The sequence below is a fragment of the Molossus molossus genome, unplaced genomic scaffold (assembly GCF_014108415.1).
Source record: "Molossus molossus isolate mMolMol1 unplaced genomic scaffold, mMolMol1.p scaffold_m16_p_13, whole genome shotgun sequence".
Lineage (NCBI taxonomy): Eukaryota > Metazoa > Chordata > Mammalia > Chiroptera > Molossidae > Molossus > Molossus molossus.
Window position 1 is genome coordinate 73,590,532 of NW_023425348.1, and position 22,856 is coordinate 73,613,387.

The following is a 22,856-nucleotide window of genomic DNA, read 5'->3' on the forward strand; positions in this document are numbered from 1 at the left end:
AAACAAAATGTCAAGGTACAGAGTGAGGAAAGGTATTCCCATCACACAGAACTGATAAAGGCCTCAAATCCAGAGTATCTAAGGGACTCTTACAGCCCTGGCCCAGGTGGCTCAGTTGGTTGGAGCATCAGCCCATACACCAAAAGGTGGTGGGTTTGATTCCCAGTCAGGGCACATACCAATGTTGCAGGTTTGATCCCAGGTCAGGGTGCATGCAGGAGGCCACTGATCAATGTTTCTCTCTCACATCAATGTTTCTCTCTCTCACTCTCTCCCTTCCTCCCTCATTCAAATCAGTGGAAACATATTCTTGGGTGAAGGTTACAAAAAAAAAAAAAAAAAACTCTTAGAAAAGACAGACCACCCAATGGAAAATAAATAGACAAAAGACCTAAAGAGGCACCTCTCTCAGAAAAATAGAATGACCAATAAACACAATAAAAGGTGTTCATCTAGTCTTCAGGGAAATACAAATGAAAATATTGAGATATCACTGATCAACCACAAGGAGGAAAAGAATTAAAATGACAAATAATAGCAAGTGTTGGTGAGGACGTGGAGCAACCAGAACTCTCATAGACTGCCGGTGAGAATTTAAAGTGGAACAGCCGGTTGGGGAAAGTTTAACCTATTGACTGAGCCTAAACATAGTGCGTACAAAACCTGTCAAATGCATTGCTGGGTGTAGAGCTGACAGGCACGAAAAAGGTCCTAATATCCTCTAGATAGAAACAACTCAAATATTCATCAAGCGTAGAACAAATGAACACACGATGGTATATTCATAGAATGAAATACTGTACACATGAAAATGAATTCACCACCACTACACGACGTTGATGAACCTCACAAATATAAGGTGGAATGAAAGAAACTAGTTACAAGAGAACACCTATTGTCTGGTTTCATAAATATAAACTTCAAAACGAAGCAAAATTCACCTATGGTGTTACAAGTCAGTACGGCAGTCCCTTTAAGAAGTGAGGAGGGAGCAGTGGGAGGGGCATGAGGTGGGCTCTTCTACTTCTTGGCCTGGGTGGTGGGTGCATCGGTGTGTTTTCTTTGCAATAATCCACTCAGGGTTTGTGCACTTTTCTGTAGGTATGCTTTACTGGGGGGAAAATGGTTTATCAAAGGAAATGCGATGGGAGAGATGATCCTCATTTTAATAGGTGATACAATGTTTCTCCCACCTCATTTCCGACACCACTGGGGAATTCAGGTTCCCCACTGTATGCAAACTTGTTGTTCTTACCAAATGTGTCAGTCACCATGGAAAAAATTTAATAGATTTTCACAGATTTTTTTTTTAAGTTTAACATCTTCCTTGTAAGGTCATTAAAAAACTCTATTCTCAACTGAAATCATCAAACCTCACCCAAATCCTTTTATGGTTAAGAAAGCTGAATGCTGAATCTGGGAACAAGTCTTCTTGGGACCGGAGGGTGAGAGTGGATCAGAAGTTCATGCATTCGTTCGCTTGACAAGTATTTATTGTAGGCACTGAAAATACAACCGTGGACAGAAGAGACGGTCCTGTTGGCAGGGGACTTCCATTCTGGAGGAGATGGAAAATACACACGTAAACGAGCAAATGCGATGGAGAGAAACAAGGCAGGGGCGTGAGGTAGCAGGTGCCAAGGGTAAGGTTTTACTGTTGTGTGGGGAGTGGTCAGGGAAGGCCTCAGCCAAAGGTAAGAGACCTGGACAAGAGGGGTGGCCACGTGGGAGCCTGGGAGAAGAAGGCTCCACACCGAGGAGCCTGGGATGTGAACAGTTTCTGGAAACCCCTGGGGCTTTTGAGTGGAAAGAGGGACATGCTATGACTTAACTTTTAAGAGTCACTCAGGCTGTTGGGAGGGAATAGAAGGAAAAAGGGTAAAAGCAAAAGCAAGGAGCCCGGTCAGGAAGTCGCCACGGTGCTACCGCTGAGAGAACATGGTGCCTCGGACCAGGGGGGCAGGTGGGAGAACTGGATATATTTTATGGTAGAGACAAACAGGGTTTACTGTTTGGAAGTGGCTTGTGAGACAAAGAGAGGAGTCAAGATCTTTGGCCTGAGCAACTGGAAGGATGGAATTCTTGCCAACTGACATGTGGGTAGAATGGGCATGGCGGAAGCTTCCCAAACACTGTTTGCACATGTTTAGTCCATGTCTATAGACACCCAAGTGGAGATTGTAAGGAGGCAGTTGGAGATAACGAGGCTGGAGCTCAGCAAAGAAGTTGGTACCGAAGATGTAAATTTGGGTGTTGGTTAAAGCTAGAAAACTGGATGAGATCACCTAGGAAGAGGATATAGACAGGAAAGAGATGTCATCCAAGGAACGGCCCTCTGAGATCAGCCCTGCCCTGACTCCTGCTTCCACTGCAGAATGAGAGAACCTCACGCTGGAGGAACTGGCCCATGTCACCTGTGCCAGATGGCTGATTTGTTACAGGTGTGAGGGTAAACGGGGCAACACCGTGTCCTGGAAACTAACCATGCAATGAGGCAGACAAGCAAACATTTTCAGTGTAACATTCCCTCCTCTCCCCAGATTTGAACTAGTTCTCCACTCTAGAACTGGTTTGCCAAGCACCCATGGCCCTCCCCTCTGGTGTTCTCTATGCCTGTCTGCTGGTCCTGCCCAGGGCTGTTCTCCCGCAGAGTTGTTTGCCCTGGACCAGGCAGAGCACCATTTCCACTAAGCCAGAGGCGGGGCTGGAGGCGGGGCCTCTGAGGTGGCAGGGTCTGGATAGGAGCTGTACTACACTTTTTACCCATTGACTGAAGATCCTAAAGGTTTCTGAAATTCCCTTTATCATGAATCATCAGCTGAGCAGGCCCCCTGCTAGCAAGTTCATGAACACCCTACAGGATTTTAAGGTTTGAGCAGAGAGAAGAAATGGCTGATGGGGCAAAGCTGCAGTCAGAATCTCGTCCCACGATTGCTCTTTATTTCTAAAACTAGATTATAAGGGGAATGAGGAAGATTTGGGGGTTGACTCTTGAAATACCTCCGAGTTTTCTCCCTTCCTCTGCTTCACTGTCACCAGCTCCCTAGGACCTGTCCGAGGGAGTGCCAGCCAAGAAAGTCACCCACGGACAGGAGGGAAGTTGGAGAAATAATGGCAGCAGAAGCGATGTTTATTGACCTAAACTTTCCAGTGTCCCATCTCACCTTCCAGGGACGCCTTGATTTTCCTACCATAGTGGCCATGCTTTTGAACGATTCTAACTTGGTTTCCCGACACACCCCCTCCCTCTCTCAGCTTGATCCTTTGTTTTCTCCCCTCTGCTCCTTTGTGGTGGAGGAGCAGTGAACAGACACGACTAGCTATTCCATCGTCTTCTAAGTCCTTAGCTGACGCCTGTCTGAAGACCTCCCACTCTCCCCTCTTCTCCCATTCAGCCGAGACTCTACTCTTTGAGGGAAAGTGGTCCAAGGAGCCCACAACCTGACACTGGGGGGCTGTGTTTATGCAGCTGGTGCCCACCTGTTTCAGGATGGGACTCCCTCTGAGTCAGCTCTGGGAATCCAGCACCCAGCAATAAAAATCAGGGAGTTCGAGATCCTTGAAGATCGCTGAAGAATTATAGAGACAGAATTCTCTCTTCCCTCCAACCAGCATTCTAGAACACAGAAATGAATTACAGTTCACCATTTTTTGTAGCTGGGAGAGCCAAACTCCCTATGCAAACTGATGGAGGTCAATGGGAAGGTGATTTGGGCCACCTCTCCATGGTGTTCCCTGTTAGGTAATAGGTAAGCATGAAAAATAATCTTTTGTGCTCAACAAAAATTTGGTGCAGATATTGATAGTACTATGCACGTTTTTTCCTCTAAAGATCTACCTCATAGTTGACGCATCCAAGCTTTTTCATGCTCTCACCTACTCATTCGAAATCTTTTTAGCGAATGACTACTGTAGCCCAGGCTTGGTGCTGTGTGCTTCCAAAAAGAATGAAGACGAAGACAGATCAGACTTACAGTGAAAGTGAAGGGAGAGGCAAAGACATAAACAAATACATCAAATCATTACACATTTTAGTAAGTGTATGAGATATCTGTGGGCTGTGAGCCCAGAGGGTGAGGTTTGGTGAACTGCATGCTAAACATAGAAGTAAACGCAAGTTGAATTTTTAATGACTTGTTTTTTGGTGAAGATATTGACAGTACTAGGCGCCTTTTCTGCTGTACAGATTCACCTCATAGTTTACCCATCCAAGCTTTTCATCCGCTCACCTATTCATTCAATATATTTTATTGAATAACTGCTATGTCTCAGGCTTGGTGTTGTGTGATTTTAAAAAGAATGGAGAGGAAGGCAGATGAGACTTACAGTAAAAGAGATGGGAGAGGCAAAAAAATAAAAAAAAATCAAATAATTACACATTTTAGTAAGTGTATGAGATATCTGTGGGCTGTGAGCCCAGAGGGTGAGGTTTGATGAACTGCATGCTAAACATAGAAATAAACACAAGTTGAATTTTTAACGACTTGCTTTTACATGTAACTTAGGAAATGTTTTTTTTTTTGGAGAGTCACAGCAAGATTAAAAATGGAATCGCCTGCCCCTGAACTAGAACACCAGTAGTATCCATATCTCATGAAGGTAGTTCATGAAGGTAGCTCCCATCTCTTAAAATGCCTTTCAAGTGATGTGACTTTGCCTCCTAGGAGAGGAACAACCCAATTGCTCCAGCAACAGACACTACTAGTTATCGACCCCACAGCTGTTCCTTATGTGCCCACCCCTTTTCCATGCTCTTATATATGCATGGGGAGGTCTTTGTGACAGAGACAGATCCTGAGAGAATGGTCCAAACTCACTTCTTTGGAGGAAATGTGGATCATCTTATCTCCTTGAGAGAGATGATGTTATGAGTCCAAAGGAAGCGAGGTGGGGTAACACTTTCTCTTGTTATGTTGTTGCTTTCCTGGACTTAGAGAATGAAGCCCTCTGACTTCTCAGTTCCTCTTCTTAGGACCCAGAGCCACCATTCATCTGTGGCAACCTGGACATGTGATTATTTTCTTGATCTTTGATAATTTACAACGAAAGTTCTGCCTGGTAGATGGGAGGTGAGTAATCATATTTCACAGAGACCTATGAACCCCAGGTGCCTTTCTCATGCTTCTAACTATATCTTACTTTGCATAGTTAAAGTCTTACATGTTTCAATGGGCTCTTCAAAGACCTCATCTCAACCTGACTTGATTTTATATTACAAGCAAGTGTGCATATCCCTTCTGACACAATTAAATTATGAAGAGTTGACTGGTTTGAAGGAGTTCAGATCATTCAAAAGCATTCTTCCTAAACAACTGTAGAGAGTTTCAATTTGGAGGTATAACTGTTATCAGAAATGTGTTATCATGAGAGAAAATAAATAGAAAATAATTTTTTTAAATGAGGAAAGGAATACTCCAACATTAAAGAGTGAGCTCTATCTATTTAAAATAGGGTCTGGCTTATAGAACCTTCAAATGCATTCGACGTTTGAGAGAAATGCGTATCCCATCAAGAAAAAGCATGTGTAGAAAAAGTTGGTCACACTGACCCAGAACAGTAGTCAGTGTCAATCAATGTTATTTGAAAAGGTTTCTGTGGAGTTCTTTCAAAATTGTTGTCTTTTCTAATTTAAAACTTTATTTTTGAAGTTAATTTTTTAGGTCCCAAAGTCCTGCCCTGGTGAATGAGTGGATTTATTTACACATGTATTCAGTTGCTTGTGAAATCTACTTTGCATTTTCATACTATAATAAGGTCTTTCTAAGGTTATATTATTACTTTTAATAAGATCATCGGTACAATTGATAATGTTGATTTTTCTTCATGCTGAAGCACTACATGTGTAGCCCTGGAGCCTTGCACTGGCTGCCTTTACGTGGTTCTGCTGGGATTTTTAATCACCTAAGAGAGATGGTTTTCTCTAACTCTGTAGTTATTATAAGACACACAATGCCCAGCTCTGGAGGGCAGTCTCATCAACTTAAGCAGCAGTAATAGACCAGTGAAGATTCCTCAGGAAAAAATCCACAGAGGAGACAGAATTGGTCCAAAGCATTACCAGCTAGGTCTTAAACTAAGGTAGTATTTATGTAAAGAAAGGGGGTGGATCCTGGTTATAGTGTGGAAACAAAAGCAGAAAGAAGTGGGATCATTTGAGTGTGCTTATCCTCTAGACCTGCTGGGACCTCAGAGACTGGTGGAAGGAAAGAAGAAAGCTGGACCTGCCAGGCCCAAGACCAGGGAACCAAGTTTGTGAAATAGAATGGGCTCTTGCCGGGAGCATGGAGCAGCTGTCAACATCACGTCAAGCAGAGAAGGTGTGGCCCCCATGCGCTAATAGGCCAACATCTATATCTAAGTGGAGCCTTTTGGGAAGGAAGAACAAGATCACAGAATTTTTTAGAACAAGAGTCAGCAAATTAGGGGTCAGTCAAATCTAACCCATGACCATTTTTATAAATAAGGGTTTATTGGAACGCATGTCGGTTCATTCTGCAATGGCAGAATTGAGTAGTTGTGACAAAGCCAAAATTGTTTTTATCTGGTCCTTTACAAAAAATGTTTGGCATCCCCTGTTCTATAAGATGGTGAGGCTTAGAGCCAGCATTGTGGTCCTAGGTGATGTGTTTGGTTTGAAGACACACCCTAGGCATGGGCTAAAGGGAACCTCTGAGCAGAGAAAAATGGTAAGGTCGAGGCAGGATGTCAACGCCACAACTGAATGATCTAGGGTTCAGGACCTCAGGTATAGCCAGAAACCAAGGCAAAAGCTCAGTCCTATTGACAGGACAAACATGGTGGGGATTAAGGCGAGAATGAGTCTCAGTAAACTTGTGGGATCCAAGTTTATCTTAGTCATGGAAGAACCAAGTCGAGGACAGCAAGTCTAACTTCAGTGACCTTCCTGGTGGGTCTGAAGCAGTGGTCAATTTGAAGTGCTCAGTGCTCAGCAGAGCAGGAAAGGCAGAAGTTGCCCCCAAAGGAAGGAACTATCAAGTCCAAATAACCTGGATCGTTCTGCTAGAAAGGAGGAGGATGCTGCTATCCTCTCCATTTCCTCTTCAGAGTGATATCTTATCACCCTCATCAACCCAAAGCGACGAGATTGAATGTCTCCAGGATAGGATCATCAGATTTAGCAAATGAGAATACAGGACACTGAGTTTCATTTGAATTTCAGATAAACAAAGAAAACATTTTGCTATAAGTATGTCTGAAATATTGCATTATACTAAAAATCGTTATTTGGCATTTAAATGTTCAATTTTGCATTTTTTCTAGCCCAGGATACTGGTCACCTTTGTGATTAAAGTAAGCAGTATTTTGACTCCTGGAACAGTAAGAAGTTTCACGTCCTTTGTTGACTCCTCCAGTTTTTTTCCTTTTCTTTCTTTCTTTGCTTCTCCTTCCCTGCACATACAGATTCCTTCCTCATTTTCTTTCATCTCCTCTCCACCACTTCCTTTCCAAGGGCCACTGCATCCATCAGCGCTTCCAAGAATTACAATACGGCTTCAGCTGCCATTGGTTAAACCAGAAGAGAGCTGAAGACTGAGAAAGAAGAAGTCAAGCATCTCAGAGTGACTCACAGGAAGGAAACCTGGTGAAGAGACAGTTGGATGATCGGTTTCTGACTCACAGGAAGTCTCTTTGCTGGAGTTTTCTAGCCATCCATCACCATCCGTTTACTATCAACAAACCACTGAAGTTTCTCTGGCGGCACAGAGATGGTCTCAGGGAAAGCCTTGGGTTTGGGCGCAAGCTGGATGCAAACACTGGATTCAAACGGACATGTCTGGGATTATAGAAGACCTCAGATAAGAAGCAGAAAGCTTGGTGAAGGCCACACGCATGGTTTTAAAGCATTATGCCAGCCCTGTAGGAAAGGTTCAGAGGTCAAATCTATGTGTTTCGCTCTATGCTGTGGTTGCCGTGCATACAGCTTACCTGCAGTGAGGAGAATGTGGGCTAATATTATGCTAATGTTATGATGACTTAAAGAGCTTGGCTAATACCTAAAATATGCAAAAAATATTAAACAAATGTGATTTTCATTATGTCCCCTATCAATCATTTCCTCAGCAACCTTCCCATCATGGGGGCGGTATTGGAGGCGCCCCTCTGGTCCACCTGCAAGAGAGGCCTTGCTGTTCAGCTGTTAGGTGTGCAGTCGGCTTACAGCCTCTAGCTGTTAACACCTTAGAATCTGCTTCAGCCCTTGAACTGAGGCCACGCTCTTCCTGGGGCAGCCCCCAGCCAATGGCCAAAGCACAGAGCGGATGCTGGGCTTCGACATTTCTTTTCAACACGGGACTCCTCTAATGAGCAATCTTGGTTCTGGAATTCCCCACTGGGTTAACCAACCTACTCAGATACAGGATGCGTTGGGTCTGAGCCCTGTCCAGTCCTGCGTGCTCCCTTTTATCCTCACAATTGCACTCCCTTTACACCCCCAGCAAAACCCTTGCACTCCCAACCCTGCCTCAGCGCCTGCCTCTCTGAGGGCACGCTTGGCACAGCCATCGTGACCCCCGCGAAGTGGCAAGGACAGGTGCCATTCTAGCAAGGACAAAAGAAATTTGGAGGGAGACGTTCTTACCAGAGAAGGGGGGAAGGCACACACCCCCTCCTGTTCAGGGGAGTCCAGGGATGGGGAACGAGGTGGAGGCAGGAGAAGCACTTCGCACGGCACGATCTGGCGTCGCCTCTCTTGGGGCCAAGCCTGGGGGAGGGAACTATAGAAGCAATCAGAAGCGTGGGGGAGACTCGGGGCTACTGGGACATGTGGCCTCCTTTCCCGCACAGGGCCTGAGGGGGGCTGAAAGCAACCAGGAGGAGCCCCACCATGTTGAACAGGGCTCGAGGGGGGCAGTGCAGCATTGGTAGATGGAGGGACCTTGGTAGTTAGCGATGTACCTGTCCCCACATTCCCTGTGCCCTGGTGAAGGTCAGGGAGGCTCAGGGATCACTGGAAACGCAGAGGCCTGAAGTTGGGAAGCGGAGGTCAGTGAGATCGAGGAGCTTGATTTCCAGAGGTGGTGCCAGCATCCTATGGCTATGAATGCCATTGCATGCCAGTGGGCACCTCAGGGGACACTAGCACAGGACCTAAACACCCAGCAGGGGAACGTGGAGACCAGAGGTCACCAGGCTGATTCCCATGCTCGTAGCTACGTGGTAATGACACCACTGCCGACCAGAGACCCAGGTGCTGACTTCGGGAGGCCAGAGGACGCTGGCAGAGGCCAAGATATGCCGACCGACTGCAAGTCGGTCTCCCCCATACTCCATGGGGTTGGGGCTTCCGAGGAAGATTTGATGGAAAACAAAGGAGCTGCCTATCTCTGCCTGTCTGAGAGTGTGCGAATCAATTAGTGACCCCACCACACTTACATAAAATATTTTACATTTTGGATTTTTGTCCAAGCTGTGGAGCGAAGGAGGGCCAGGCTTCGTGTTTCTTAAGTCATATCTGAATAGCAGCTGCCTGCCGAGAACCTCGTGGACTGGATAAATTATAGCGTCCACGTGTGGTGAATGCTTGGCTTCTCTCTAGACCACATTTTCCAAGAGGTGGGAGATAAACCACCGGTGACAGCTAAGATGATTTCAGGTTGTGTGGGGACACCGTTAATTAACACTGAATCACACCCGCAGTATCCCATTTCCAGTTTCTCTCAGCCCTTCTTAAAACTTAACAGAAAGTTTGGGTGGTGTTCTTGCCTCCAACCTAACACTTTCCAATTCCCCGTTTCAACAAAATGAGAGCAGACTTCAGACTCTGGGTTACCAGCAGCCCCCCGACCCCGAATCTGTTCTTCATGAAGTAGCCACAGTGATCCTTAGAAGTCAAATCAGACCACTTCTCTATTTAAGTCCCTCCGATGTCTCCTCATTTAACTCAGAGGAAAACCTAACCACCTTCAGAGACCCTCAAGTCTCCAGCTGACCTGCTGCTCCCCACTGCCTCTCTGCGACCCCCCACTCACTGTGTTGGCCACAGTAGCTTTCTGATTAGTCTCAGAATATTCCTTCCCCAGATACCAGCACAGCTCACGTCCTCGTGGGCCAGGGCTGGATTTGGATGTCACTTTCGCAGGGAGGACACCTCTGGTTACTCTGTCCTACATGGCAGATCCCTTCCACAGTCCTTGCTGTGTGTGTGTGTGCGCGCGTGCACAATACGTTTTACTTACTCATGATATTTTGTTGTAATTTTGTCATTTTTTGTAAGTTTGTCATCTTTATTTCCTGCCTCTCTCACTTGCCTTTAAGCTCCATGGGGTCCGACATTTCTGTTTTGTTTACTGCTGTCTCCCCAGCGTCTAAGACGGGGCCTGGCAGTCGGATTCTCGAGCAGTATTGACTCACGGGACAATGACCCTGGGCCGCTGCTCGGTTATTGTCAGCACCAAGCTTCGCTCAGCCTCCCTTGAGTTCGGCTTCCTTTCCTGGCAAAGCAAACACAAGCAGACAGAATACCACACGATGCGGTCAGTCTCCCCTTCCCAACTGCATGGAAATTCTGATACGAATGTATTCATCTTCCTTGGGAGGTTCGGGTGTGGAGTATCAGGGGAAGAGAACTTGGAGAATTCTTGTCCTGACAGGGCCCTGCCCCTCTCCCAGCTCCCCATTCATCCTCCCTGCCCTTCCGAGTCACACTTGTCACATTCCTGCCTGCTGAGTTCTGCTCTGCAGAGGTGGGGTTTGGGCTGGGGTGGCTGGGGCCGGCAGGCTGGGCTCCCCGCGTCCCTCCTTGACGGAGTGTGCAGCATCGGAAGCATGCAGGCTAGCTGCTTCCTCGGAGAGCCAGAGCTCCGAGTGGCTGGTGCCTTTGGTTGAACGATAATCATGGTGGAAGGAGCAAGCAGGCCCGGCCCCTCACAGCTGAGTCTATTTGCAACATCCTCTTGTCGCCACAGCGCAGTGTCGGGTTACCAAGGAGATAGGAAGGCACACTCTGAGGAGAGGCCCTCCAGAGCGTGGGTGGCAGCAGTCATCAGGACCACACCCTAACCCTTGGCTCCGCCCCTCCCTCCACACCCCAAAAGAAGCTTGGAATTCAAACCAGGGCTTGCTCACAGGTGCTCTGGTCTCGGCGTCTCTTTGATGAGAAGGTTCTTGCTGGATCCGCCAGCTTCTCTAAGCCTCAGGTGTGTATTTGTATCATAAGAAAACACCTGGGTTTTACAAGGGGCAGAAGAGATTGGCGACTGAGCTATTCTGTTTCCATTGGATGGCAGGCTGATGCCCTTGGTCACCACGGAGGCACCAGCATAGTGGAAGGAGATGAGCCGGGAGCAAGGCCCCGCGGCCGGATTCCTCCGCTGAGCGCGGCCTTCAGCAGAGCAAAGTGATGCATGGAGACACTCACACCAAACCTCACACCAAACCTCGAGAAGGAACAGTGCCGTCTGACTGCTAACTGGTGACGAACTGCCCCGGTTCCACATGCCAGTGTCTAATCAAGCCCCTTGGACAAGCCCCTGAGAGTGTACAGTGACTACAGAACAGTGCTGCCGGCACAGCGAGTGCGCTCTTCTCTGCGAAGCTCGCCCATTTCCAGGCTTTCTCGTCTCCCCTTTTACAGACGGGAACGTGGAGGTGGAGTAAATCGCTGCTACTACAAAAGCAACAGGAGAGCATTTCAAAGCCGGGTCTCGTGTCCCAAACCGTGGCCGTTTCCCAGTCCTTCCTGGTAAATGAGTTTCTTAAAAATGAGCCGCACAAGTCTGAGGCCTGAAACCACAGGGCTTACTGTTATGGCTGTGAACTGTAGCTCTGGGCCAGAACGAGAGAAACCAAGAAGAGAAACCAAGCACATTGTGCCGGAGGACCTCAGCCTGTCTCACACATGCCGAGTATTTACATGTGTTCCCCACACAGTCTCCATAGCAACTGGCAGAGGTGCAAAAATGCTTCATTGGTATTTGCGTGAGGTTTGAGAAGAGAGAGCTCCAAGATCCTCTTTCTCCCAGCAGGCAGGGCTATTTCCATCTGCTGGCTTCGTGACTTCTCCCAGCAGCCATTTGGCATGAAGCTTTCAACTAGCAGGGAGCCAGTGACCAGCCCGGTAGGTACCAGAACCGTGCAGGATGGAAAGGCCTCATCAGCTCCCTTTTCCAGGCCATTATGCACAGTCAGGAAGGGACTTTGTTATTCCGAAGTCTCGATAGAAAGGAGCTGAGAGGTTGTGGTTCCCAGCCTTTAACCACAACATTTAAGGCAGGTCTTCATCTTTCTTATAGTTTCCAAGGGCACATCATTACCTAATTCTCCCCAAAGAGTCCAAATTGCTTTATGATGCATAAGCATCACTGATGCGAGCCGAGGCCCTGAGCCAGTAAACAACGTCTTTCTCAGAAACCTCCCGCCTCGCTCCCCGTTCTCACAGTGGGCCTTGACATGATCCGCTTTCCGCCTCAAACGCTGCCTGGAACTCCGTGGTCAGGGACGAAGCCTGTGCTGCCATCATTAAAACTGTAATTCAGCTCCACATGTGTGCAACAGAATATTTTCTCTCCCAGCATCTCAGTTTGTGACTTTTGTGATTTATGTGGTGTTTGTTAGTGCATGGGTGTCAAAAGCACCATTCTAAGTGCTTGGGGAGGAGCAAGAATAAAAGGATCGTTGACCCCCAAGCATCTTGTGATCTACTTTAGCGAAACGATGACATGGCAGCAAACAGAGCAGCACACTCTCAACCCGTGACCAGCACATCTGTTAAAACCCACATGAAAGACTGAGACCCTGTGCATGCTCCAGGCGGGGAAGGGTTCATGGATGAGCACCAGGGCTGTCGCCCACGACGCATGCTCAGCAGGCCTTGCTTAGGGTTTAATGCATAGCTGTCTTGCATTTCTTAATGTAGCTTTGAATTTGCCTTTTGTAACTGAAGTCCGATGGGACAATAAAGCTAGTTCACTGGTGGCCCTGCACCCACAACCCCATCCTGGTGTTCCAAACCTCACCTGACCTCCATGACTGATGCTACCTTTTCCTAGGTTGACTAGCAATTTGCCAGTGGGCAGGAAGACCCCATTCTGCCTTCTCCCTGTAGGAGACCTGGGAGCAGATGTAGGGAGTGTCATGGCTGGTGTGCACCCATAGCATCTTGGAGAGGATCATGGTAGTGCTGTCCCTGCCCTGGGCTGGCAGTGCCATGGTGCATTTGACTTGGTGGGCGCCTCTCCCCTGCCCCAGCCGTGTCTCCAGTGTGTGCTGGAGGTTGTAACCCCCAGGGGGCAGGGTGGGCTGAGGCAGCAGGCAGCAAAAAGGGTCGATTCTCAACTTCCCGGCCACGTTCCCATTTTGCACTCGACCCCTCGGTTATGTCCCAGACCAGATGTACCCCAGCAACTCCCTCCTGTCAATCAAGCCAGGTCATGAATACAGCCGGTGGGAGCCAACCCCGATTTCCTATCAGCTCAATGAAAAACAAATGGTATTCTGTTTCTTGGAACCCATTCCGACCATAAAAACACCAAAATTGATTATAAAAGTAAGATATGAGCCCTATGAAGTCACTCTGTGAGTGAAATTTATTTGATATATTCAAGACTTAATGTAATCATGATCTTGAGAACTTAGTATCTGTGTAAAATGTGTTCCACATCTTAACCTTTTACAAGCATGTGTTTATTACGGACAATCAAGTACAATGTAAAATTTACATCCGAAGTGGGCCTGGTGGGAGACTTTCCCCCCAGAGACTGGGCTAACCGAAGCCTTGTTCTCTAGCTGGGGCAGACATTTTCAGTGTTGAGAAGTATCATTTTGATAATGATTCTTTCAACACTCCTCCAGCTTTGGAAAGGAAGAGTTGCAAATAACAAGGCATGAGGTTCCCTCGGAGGTGTGTTTTTAGCAAAATAACACCTTGTAAATGTCCCTCCCCTTGTACTCAACAGCTAGGCAGCTGCATGCGAGGTTGGTTCAAGCCAACAAGCCAACAGACATTCACTGGGCATCTGCCACCATCTGAGCTGAACCCTGGGCCCTGGGCAATACAGAAGGTGTAGAGATAAATAACAGGGTCCCTCCCTGCCTCTAAGATACATATAAGACCCTGAGTGGAGGAAGGGATCTAAATTCGTAGTTGCTGAAAGAAGCTGGCCAAGATCATGGGTGCCCGGCAGGCCTTAGTTAGTGGCTACTCCACCCTGAGCACCATGCTGTCAGCTGCAGGCTGCTGGGCCAGGCTGGCTGTGGACAGGGCTTGATCTGTCCGTTGGGAGTTGCTGTCCGCAGCCTGACACACAGAGAGCCTTGCTTCCCGTTCTCTACCACTGACACTGCTTTTCGAAAAGCACCATTTCTTGGGCCAACATGAAGATTATCCTGAGGAAGATCCTGAAATGTTAACTGGTATTATGAACAGGTACTATTGAGGGCTTGCTCTATGTGAGGCACCACGTCAGACTCCAGGTATGTCGTCCCTGCTTTCGAGGTGTCATGAGACATCAGAGGAGATATACATGGAAGCAGATGACAACGTAGAAATCGTGTGCATAGAAATCGGGCACGGGAAAGACATGGCCAAAGGTCTACCTTTAACTCTCGGCTCTGACCAGGTGGCCAGCGACTGTCGTGAAGCCCCATGACTGCTCTGGGTTTTGATTTCTTTATTTGTAAAATGCATTTGTGCCTGAGGGGAGGGAAGTTGTCAATCTGTTTTCCAAGTTGCCTTTCTGTTTTCAATTGCCTGTCTCTTTGAACCTCCTAGAAGTAATCTGTGCTCCATTGGCAAGAGCCTCTGACCCGTGTGTTCGTTTTCTGAGACCACCGTAACAAACAGCACAGTCTGAACGGCCTGAACAGCAGGAGCGGACTGTCTCACGGTTCTGGGGGCTAGAAGGCCGAGGTCAAGGTGTTGTACAGTTGGCTCGTCCTTTGGACTGTGACAGCCTGTTCCATGCCTCTTTCTCAGTTTATGGTAGTTTTCTGGCAACCTTTGACATCCCTTGGCTTATATAGCACTCTCTCCACATTCGTGTGCTGTTCTCCTGGGTGCATGTATAACCAAATCTCTCTCTTTTTTATATAAGGACTCGGGTCTTATTGCATCAGCATAACCTCACATTTTAACTGTATAATCTCATCTAAATTGCATTTGCAATAACTCTATTTCCAAACAAGGTCACATTCTGAGGGGTAGGACTTCAGTGTATGAGTTTTGGGGGAACACTATTCAATCCATTTCACTCCTTTCTACTTTGGTCCGTCCTTATGGTAAACCTTCCTCATTTCAGTCGCCAGCTCTGACCAGTTGGAGTGATTACTTGGGGTGCTGCATAGAGAAGGGTCGTAAACTGACCTCCTGGATTCATGGGAAAGGTTACTGGAATTGGTTTGGGTTTTTTTCATGGGTACAGGATAGAGGAAATTGAGGTTTGTCATGTGTCTTCTTAATCAGGGAGCAGGGCTTAAGAACCCTACTGCTCACCCATGAAGCAGGTACCCGACCAAAAAATGCAAAGTCTGCCAAAGAACTGATTTTTTTTTCAGATCTCTCCAGTTGAGATGATCCCCAAAAGGTGATTGCCTATTTGCAGTCTTGCTGCATTCAATAATCCTTGCAGGGCCTTTTAGCCCAGCCCACAAGAATGACCACATCTCTAGCAGGACTCAGCTATTCCATGATGGGGGTGAAGGGAGTCCAACTGCCACAGATATCATCGGCCTGGGCTTTCCAAATGTTTTCCCTGTTGAGGTTGAGAACTTACTTTGGCTGAAGAACCTGGAACCAAATAGGAAGCAAATTTCTGGAAGCACCAAAAATGAATCCTCACTCCCACTCTTGACACCTACAGCATCAAAACCACCAGATGATGACAGCTGCACATGTGGAAATTTAAGCAAGTGGAGGGGTGCCCAGCTTGAGCCAGCCAAGCTTGGTACAGGAGCCAGGAGACAGCACATGACAGGAAGCCAGTTGTCTGTGTCATGTGGATACAAAAGTAGACTTTCAGGACACAGAGGTGACTGGGGACCTTAAAGCAGCTTGGACTATCTAGGGAAGTGCTCCATTTTTGTTTCATGTGCTGAGGTCCTTGAGAAAAACCTGGAAGACTGACCAAGGCCAAAGCTCACTCACCAGCAGAGAATATTTCAATTGAAGGAAGACACAGATAGAAAGTTTGGTACCCAGAAGATACCAGCACTTCAGCCAAAGATAGAACAAAGATAGTGTATGCAAGAGAAGAAAACTTTCCTCACATCCGTCTAAATAGCTACATTCATTTATGAACTCAACAAACGTTGAGGGCTATCTGGATGACACTGTGTTAGATTACATTGAGGGGAGACAAATGCTTTCATAAAGTTCCCAATTAAAAATAGGTTTTATTTTCTCTGATTGATAGGTCATGGCTGCCTAGAACACTCTCTTGAGGAGCATTTAAGTCACATCCTGATTCAGAGGTGTGATTGACTAGTGATGTCTGCTTTGGCCACCTATTTATAATCCTGGTGGCCTCGCTTTATGTCCTTCCTCCATAATAACATCTGGTTGTAGACCCATGGACTGGGCTACTTCCATGTAATATATGTAAAGTCCATCCCGCACTGCCGCCTCCTGCCATGGTTGAGTGACAAAGGACAGAACCGATGCTGAAGAAGATGGTTCTGTGTTAGCATTAGTCTTTTTCGACAAACAAAGGAGCATGACATGTTCTCTGTATCTATTTCCGCTCCTCCCCTATAAGTTGGAAAGGGGGATGGTGTGGCGTGGGGTGCAGATGAGAAAACCATAGGCAGTGACAAAAAATACTCTACCTTCTTCCAGAAGAAGAATATAGGGTTTGGAGGTGTGGGAGCCTGTAACCCAGCCTTGAAGAGAAGCCCTGAAATCTACCAGCTCATACTGACTTGGCATTACATGGACCCCAAAATAAAGAAAATGCAACCCAGTTGGGTTACTTGTATTTATCTAGTCTGAATGTGGTTAATCTTCCCACAGCCTTGGCAAGTCGGCAGGAACTGGGCACTGCTGGGCGTAGCTCCCAGTGGCGTGAACCCTGTTCAGGAGCCCCGCTGAGGAGCTCGGCCTAGATTTAGACACACGGTACTCAGACAACTGTGGGGTGAGAGAAGACTTAAAATCCACTGTTCTATCCTGTTCCTGAAAGTCTGCTGGTTTGGTGAGCCATCTAGAACTCAAAGGCTGAGTTCTTCATAAGTACTTCATTGAATATGGGTTTTGTCATCTGCAAGATCTGGTCTCAAATCTCTGCCATTATCCACGGCTGTGAATTTAGACATGTGCCTTCACCCTCGGGGTCTTCTTCTGAAAAACAGGAATGATAATAGGACCTACCTCTCAGGGTCTTTGTGAAAACAGAATGAGTATTGGAGGTGCTCAATAGGAAGGCTGGCATAGAGTAGGTACTCAATAAATGATGGCCATAAGTATTAGCAATGAAGCTCCAGACCCTTTTGCAGCATCCCTGAGGTGCAGATCACACCTCATCTCCTTTCTGCCTCTTCTTTCTACTCAAAAGCAGTGTTGGGTTCCGACTCCCCGTGGCCAGAAGCTCCGGCACAGGCTCCCTGTGGGCCTGGGTCGTCCCTCTTTTCCCCAGCCCTGCCTCGCCCTGCCCTGTGAACACACGCCGTGTGGCGGTGCTCATGTTTCCAAAAGAATATGCTGCCTTCTCAGCAGCTCAGTTCCTATTTCCAGGCCCCTTTTGGCATGTGTCACTGCAGACAAAGCCCAGTGTGTATGTGAGGCCCAGGCCATTGTAACACTGCATGATGAGAGGGGCGGGCAGGGGAGGAGAAACCGGAGCTGTTCGAGCCAAAGCCAACAGCATCCTGGCAGCCAAAGCGCTCTGGCCAAGGGCTGTTTACACTTGGCTATGACAGCGCCGGTTCTCCAGCCGGAGGATCTCAACACCCTAAGCCACGGGGCCCAAGCAGAGCCACACCTGCCAGACTGTCCCACTGGGCCACAGTGATCCGGTCACCTGGCACAGACAGGACAAGTTTAGAGAGAAGGATCATTGGATAGGGTGGCAGGAAAGCTGTCCTCTGGTTTGTTCTCTGGGTTTCAATTTCCTTTACTCTTCAGGAAAACAAGACTGGGAAACAGAGCACCTGCCCCACTGCGTGAGGCGGAGAAAGCGTAGAATTCGATGAAGATGCCTCAGTCTCAACACTTGTCTCTTGCCTTCCACCTGCATATTCTTTGGGCAAGTCCCATAGTCTCTCTGGGCGACCTCAGTTCCCCTATCTGGAGAGAGGTGAGTCACCATCCCCAGAAAGAGTATAGTGTTTACCCCCTAAGAGTGAAAGCATGACCCAGACAGTTCGAATAGTGCCAGCTATGTGACTAATTGGGCCAATGAGTCTGACCCCTCCCCACTTAACTGCCGTAGAGTCACCAGTCCCTCTGCGAAGATTATCTCCCAGTATTTCACTTGATGCTGGTTTCCATGGCTCCTTTCTCTCCACCCCTTTCCATGCAGGCTTAGACCCTGCCTAGTGCATATAGCTCGGAACCCACGCAGCCCCTCCCATGTCTAGTTTTGTTTACAGTAAAGCACCAAGCTCTTCCTCTAGCAATGTCCACGTTACCTGTTGGGAACGGAACCTGCTGGGAGAAAGTCATAAAAGGACCAGCACTCTTTTCTGGGGACTTTGACTTTTCTTATTTCTTCAGCCTAAAGATTCATCATCTCCATCAACAGAAAACCCCAAGGCCATAGTTCCATCTTTGAGAGAAACAAAACATGACTCAAATTTTCCTGTGGCTGAAGGTAGTGGGGTGGTGCTGCGGAGGTTCCCATCTTCTCTGCATGATGCAGGCTGACCTTCTCCTAAAAGCATGGCCCAGTCATGGTCTGGAGCCAGTTGTCTCTTGATAACCCTCTCTAGGGAGTGGACTCCGAGGCCACTGGCCAGATTTCAAATATGTACACTCAGAAAGAGAGAATTTGTTTCCAGTCGGTCACTGGAAATAGAGCCCAGGAAAGAGCCCTAAAATTGGCAAGTACATTTCATAGCAGGTTTTCCTCCCTAAAAATAGAAAGGTAACGTTGCTGTGCAAATGGACGGACTTGGGGACTTAGTCCAGGAAGGAATGGAAGCCTGTCCTGGCTTGGAGGTCAGCAAGGTCTTAACCTGGTGTGACCCCACCTCCTTACTTCGGAAGGAGCCCCATCTCCTGAGATCTGACTCAAGACCCTCTGCTGCCCAGCCCTGCTGTGTTCCACACGAAGGGTGTGACCCTTCCACCTGTCGCCTTCCTGCCCAGACCAGCGTGCTCAGTTGCCAAAGCTTGCTTTGGGCACACGTCCGAGGTCACTGATACTATGTGCACCCGCTCCAAGAAAAAACAATGATTTGGAAGAGCCTGTAGATATCTAAGGTGGGGCAGTATATTTGCTGAATGGAGAGAGATATGGATTTGTGTCTTCTCACATGAATTCGAAAGGTGACCTGTGTTTCCTGAGACTGTGCCAGCCAGGACGGCAAAGCTGGGACGCAGCTGACAGCCACAGTCCCGTTGCTCTGGTCCCGCCCTTCTCAAAGGGTCACGCGAGTGTTTCTGAGCTTTCTCGGGGGTGTTTCGATGCACTCAAAAACAGGCCCTGTCATCTCCACTGGGTGCCTGCTGTTGTCCTCTTGTCCCCTGGCCTCTTCCAGGGGAGTCCCACACCCACAATTCCTCAGCCAACAGCCCCTGGGGGAATGCCCACACCCGAGACTGTCCGTGCGTTGCAGGCCACCACGCTGCTCCGTCGCCTTGCACATCTCTGCTGCTCAGGGTCTCTCACCGCCTGCTTCTGCCCTGGACTCTTGCACTGAGGCCACATGGGCTGGGCTCACTGAGATGGCCAAGTGACATCACCACACTGGATCCAGAGCCATCCTGCCCTTCCCAGTATCGGTGCCTTGTTATCGGCCAAGCTTCTCTGCGGACACGCTCTCTCCCCTTAGGGGTCCAGGCCCGCTCTGCTGCTAACTTGCTGAGTGACCGCGGGCAGCACATTTAACCTCTCTGGGATTCCATGTACGCGTCTTTAAAATCACGGGAGATATGCTGGCTGGTTTCTATATTCCTGCCTGTTCCCGGATTTGATGAAGCTTGGAAAGCACAGTGTTTTATCAACGATACTCAAGACATTATTAGCGACTTCCATCTGGCCAGGTATCTGTAAGTAAGGAAATTGTATTTTCTTTCCCCTCTCAGACAAGAAACAGGCCTCTCAGACCACCATTCTGCTTAAAACCCTCCAGTGTCTTCCTGCCACACTTAGAAAAACTCCAGACTCAGAGTCGTCCTCCCTCGGTGACATCCTGTCCCACTTCTCTCCCTCTGGTTCACTCGAGTCCACGTGCACCAGCCTTCTGTGTCCCTGGGAGGTGCTGCCCCCGTCCCCCAGGGCCTGCTCAAGGGCAAACCACCCATTTGGAGTGCTCTTCTCCGAGACCTGCGATTGGCCCCTGCTCGTCATTCAGGTCCTCAGGTTCTGTATTTGACATCCTCCCCACCCCTGACCCCCAGCTTGTCCTGTCCTGAGCTTGGCAAATTATGGTTGGGGGTCCAGTCTGTTCACATCCTTTCCCTTGCATATTGCCTATGGCTGCGCTTCTGTTAGGACAGCAGAGGCGAGTACAGGTTACTCCTGCTTTCTGGAAGCAGAGGGTTCCCGTGAAACAGTTTATACGCTGAAGTGACATAAAGTGATGAAGCAATTACCATGAACTTAGATGGAAAAATCTTTGAGTGTTCCCAGACCCCCAAAATAACCGACCAAATCATACCAAACACACTGAATTCTGTCCAGTTTTATGCTAAGCGTTAACACCTTTCCGAGCTCGCTCAGGCTCCAGCAGCCCAGAGGCCCACAGACACAGGGCAGTGCGCTGGCAGCCTGCGGCCCCACGCTGCGTGCGGTTCCCAGCTGGGAGGGGTGATTCTCGCTGCTCGGGGTGCGCTGCCTCTGTAACAGCTCGCCACAGGACAGAGCCCGACGTTTTATCAGGTATTAAAGCCTATGCATCTTCGTTTTCAATCCAGTGACACCCTCAATTACTGAGTGACTAGTGATCTCTCAGTGTGACACCAGTGATATGATTGTTACTGTGGGGGATTGAAGGGGGTGGCCCAGCGGCCGTCAGGATATGGTCCCTGCCCCATTATAATCAGCCTCATTTGGGAAATTAGTCAACATGAAAATTCTCAGGTTACATCCCAACCCCCTGCATCAGAAACTCTGTGGGTGGATCTTAGACCTTTGTGTCTGAACAAGTCTGTCCAGTGTTCTGGTGCACACTCCGGTGTGAGAACCCCTGATCTAGACAGGGGCTCCTAACTCCAGCTGCCCTTTAGAATTGCTCTTTCCAAATAGCAGAAGTAGGGTCTTACCACCGACCCATTGAATCGCAGTCTCTGGGTTTGAGACCCAACCAGTGGGAGTTTTTAAAACTCCCCAAAGACTTTCTGATGAGCAGCCAAGGTTGATCTAGATGCTTGCTTTGGGTATAATCATGGTATAGTTATGGGTGTAAGCAGCTCTAATGAAAAGCAAACCGACAGCATTTAAAATAAAGGTACTAGCCCTGGCCGGTTTGGCTCAGTGGTTAGAGCATCGGCCCATGGACCAAAGAGTCCCAGGTTCGGTTCCCACTAAGACCACGTACCTCGGTTGCAGTTTGTCCCCGGCCCCAGTTGGGGTCATGTGAGTGGCAACCATTCATTGTGTCTCTCTTCCTCCCTCTCTCCATCCCGCTCTGTCTGAAGACAAATGCAAAAATGTCCTCGGGTGAGGATAAAAAAATAAAAAAATAAAATAAAATAAAGGCACTAAGCAAAAGTGCTGTGGGTAAGTAAGGAGCAATCTGTAAATAATGCCAGACGCTGTAACAGATAAAGGTCTAAAGCACTGGTTTGGTAACCAAACTTCTTTCTGGCTCCTGTATGAGCCCCACGCAGATCTGCAGGTCTCGGCTTCATGCGGTCACTCAGGAGAACCAAGCTCCTTCCGTCTTGGCTTCAAGCTCTCGGAGTCTTCCCCGTTCAGCTGGAGGGTGAGGGGAGACAGCAAGGACCGCAGGTCGTGTGGCTCCACCCAATGTCAGGAGAAGGTGCGAACCCAAAAAAGGAGAAACTGAGCGGGCTTTAGCAGGCCACCCTGATACATTATATGTGATTTCTTTCAAGTGACTGTCAACGCACATTTGAACAAATGAACTCCAAGTGTGTTGGAAATACATGGACTTTGCATTCTCATTAATAATAAATGGAGTCACCACGCTTTTCAAAAGGAAGGCAAATGAAGTAGTTTAGTAGTTGGATATCCAAGTTGGATGACTTGGATACAGAGAAAGCATGACTGTCTGGGGGACCTAGTGAAAACAGCAGGTGTTGAGGAGCAAGTGACAATAAAGGAAAGGAGGAGGAGGAGGAGACGGTGCAATTTTGCGGAAGTCATGGAGAAAGTAATTTTACAAGTCTAAATATAACAGAGGTGTTTAAGACAGGACACTACCTGACAAATTCGTGTGTAAATGTTTCCATGTACACACTGATGTTTTTTCCATCCAGCCCACTGGGGGGGGGGGGGGATGGGCTGTTTCTCAGCTATGATGGTCACTTGGCTCCAGAACCTGCCGGAGGGTCTGCATGAGCTGCCTTCTGGGTCACGTAGAGGTAAGTGCAGGGCAGCCGTGATGGGCTGCGGGTGGGTTAGGAAAAGGCAGCGGTTCCGTGAGAGGCAGGCAGAGTTGTTTACAAAGCTCACGCACTCTGGCTTTGAGTATTTCAGGCAAACCAATTTTAAAAGCTGACTGTTTCTAAGATGTGTCAACGGAGGTTTCAAAAGTGGCTCAGGATGTTGGTTCCTAGA

At 48.1% G+C, this 22,856-nt stretch overlaps 1 long non-coding RNA gene across 2 annotated transcripts in view; it reads left to right on the top strand.

Moving 5' to 3' along the window:
* LOC118628826 overlaps positions 1-22,856 on the top strand; it is a 38,896-nt gene that overhangs the window by 12,351 nt on the left and 3,689 nt on the right. The window contains exon 3 of one of the 2 annotated variants that reach the window (XR_004959315.1): positions 6,174-6,337. The exons of the other annotated variant lie outside the window; for it this stretch is intronic. This is a non-coding gene — a long non-coding RNA (uncharacterized LOC118628826). Of the gene's footprint in view, positions 1-6,173; positions 6,338-22,856 lie in introns of those variants that run through there. 2 annotated transcript variants of the gene reach the window in all.